This window comes from Elephas maximus, chromosome 3, assembly GCF_024166365.1.
Source record: "Elephas maximus indicus isolate mEleMax1 chromosome 3, mEleMax1 primary haplotype, whole genome shotgun sequence".
Classification (NCBI taxonomy): Eukaryota; Metazoa; Chordata; class Mammalia; order Proboscidea; family Elephantidae; genus Elephas; species Elephas maximus.
The window spans coordinates 154,838,511-154,841,401 of NC_064821.1; positions in this window are offsets into that span (position 1 = coordinate 154,838,511).

Genomic DNA, 2,891 nt, shown 5'->3' on the forward strand with positions numbered 1-2,891 from the left:
GACTTTGAATGCCTTGAACCCCTGCATGGACCTGTGTGGGACCACTTCAGCAGATTAGATCCTTGCTGGTGTTTAGCTTGGGTGTATGTGCCCCAGGTCTGACTTCAACTGTTTCAGCTGTGCAGTGGAGAGGCACGTTTTTGACATTTGACACTGCTCCTCATGTTGTTCATTGCCTTAAAATCAGTGCATTGGGTGAGTCTGAAGCTAGGAGGGCAGCTGAATGGCCTTCGCCCCTCCTTGCTCCTCGTCTGCCTCAGGTGCCAGCGACCCCCAGAGACCCCCGGGTCTCCAACCTTCCCTGAGCCCAAGGAGGCCCAAGACACGGCTGCTCTGCCTTAGCCCACCTGCCCGTGCCATGGACGCCCCACATTTGCCCCGGTTGCGGTCGGTGGGGCAACCGTGGAAATTAGTTGAGGAATGGGGAATGGTGAAGAAGAGCAAAGGAAAGCAGGGAGGCATGGATGAGAATGAGACCTCCAGGAGGCCGTGCGGAGACTCAAGTGAGGTGCTGGGGAGCAGACAATGGTTTCTATTGTGTAGCACAATGGGGAGGGAGGAGCCGAGAAACCCCAAGAAGAGGGACAAAAGCAAAGCAGCAGTGGCTGTTCAAGAACAAAACAGTAAATTAAGACAATAATTTATAGATGGATCAAAAACAATAGTCAATATCAAGTCACATAAAGAAGCAGAACATGATCACTTCAACAAGCTCCCAAAACAAAGAATGAAGGAGTCTTCTGGACGAAGATATATTATTGGAATTACCAGAGGCTGAATATGAAAGATTAATACACAGAACTCTTCAAGAGATCAGGAAGGAGATCAGGCAAAATGCAGAACAAGCCAAGTATCACACAGATAATGCAGTGGAGAAAATTCAAAAGGTTATGAAGAGAATAATGACAACTTTAATAGGCTGCAAGAATCCATAGAGAGACAGCAATCAGAAATTCAGAAGATTAACAATAACATTTCAGAATTAGACAACTCAATAGAAAGTCAGAGGAGCAGAATTCAGGAAATGGAAGTCAGAATTAGTGAGACCAAAGATAAGACACTTGGCACCAATACATTTCAAGAAAAATCAGATAAAACTGATGGAGGTACTAATAGCCCTGGAAGAAATGCTTTCTTTTCAACTAGAACTTGTTTCAGGATCTTCAGGCTATAAAAACAGGATTTCTTCCCGATATTAAGAGGAGCATCAGCCGTGGTATCCTCTCTCCCTCTAGTGTTAGGGATTGAATCGTGTCCCCCAAAGGGAAATGTCAAAGTCCTAACCCCTATACCTATAATGTTACCTTCTTTGGGGTAATAGAGTATTTCTTTGAAAGTAAATCCACAGTGAGTAGACACAATTCTGACTCACAGTGACTGTATACGACAGAGTAGAGAACGACTACCAGCTCTTTGAATACAGCGTCAGTTAAGTAATACCAGAGAAGGGTGGGTCTTAGTCCTAATCCCTTCTAAATGCTGTTTCATAAAAGAGAAGAGACCTGCAGAGAAGGTCAGGCATGGGGGTAGACAACATGTGAGGTTCCCTCACAGACCAGTGAATGTCAACAGATACTGGGGGACTACTGACAAGGATGGTTCTTCCTGCCTGAGCCACACCACTACTCCACACCACTGGACTCCTAGAAATTTCACTAAGGTGGAAGGAGCCTGAATTTTTATGGGATTTACTTCCCACCTTCTAGCACACAAGTGTTTTACCAGTAAGTCCAGAGTCATTTACACTTCTTCCTTGCTAGGTCCAATCAGTGTAGGGTCATCAATGTAATGGATCAGTGTGACATCTTCTGGAACAGAAAGGTGATCAAATCCCTGAAGACTAAATTAAGACATAGGGCTGGAGAGCTGATATATCACTGAGATAGGACAGTGGAGGTGTATTGCTGGCCTTTCCAGCTGAAGAAAAGCTGCTTCTGGTGTTTCTTCAGAAACGAAATTGGGAAAAGAGCACTGGTCAGACCAATAGCTGCATACCAGGTACCAGGAGATATATTAATTTGCTCAAGCAATGAAACCACATCTGGAGCGGCAGCTACAATTAGAGTCACCACTTGGTTAAGTTTACGGTAATCCGCTGCCATTCAAAAAGATGTATCTGTTTTTTGCACAGGCCCAATAGGTGAGTTGAATGGGGATGTGGTGGGAATCACTACCCCTGCATTCTTGAAGCCCTTGATGGTGGCCGTACTCTCTGCAATTCCTCCAAGAATGCAGTATTGCTTCTGGTTTACTATCTTCCTAGATAGAGGCAGTTCTAATGGCTTCATCTTGGCTTTTCCTAACCTGATAGCCCTTATTCCAGTTTTCAGAGATCCTGTGTGGGGGTTCTGCCAGTTGCTGGGGAAATCTATCACGCATTTTGGAATGGGGGAAATCACTACAGGATGGGTTTCGGGATGCACTGTGAGGTGAATCTGAGCTAAGAGTGCAATAAGAATCTCACTTTCATATGCCCCTACTCTGACGGTGGGCCACAGTGATGTTTTGGGTCTCCTGGAATTAGTGTCAGTTTAGAGCCAGTATCCAGGAATGCCCCCAAAGTCTGGTTATTTCCTTTGCCGCAGTGAACACTCACTCTCATAAAAGGCTGTAGATCACTTTGGGGAAGGCTCGGAGAAATTTAACAGCATAAATTTTTGGCAGTGTAGGGGGTCTTTCCTCAAGGGGACCTGGCCTCCCTTCATATAAGGGGTTGTGGGTCTGTAAATAGGCTCTAGGCTGGGAATTGATTGAGAGGCTGCAACTCTCTATTCTGGTGATTTGAGTTAGACTGCTGTTCCCTTGACCTAGAATTCTTTCACTTCTAGAGGATGAAGTAAATAATTAGTAGATTTCTTATTTCACTTCTAGGACACTATGACTCAGTAGCC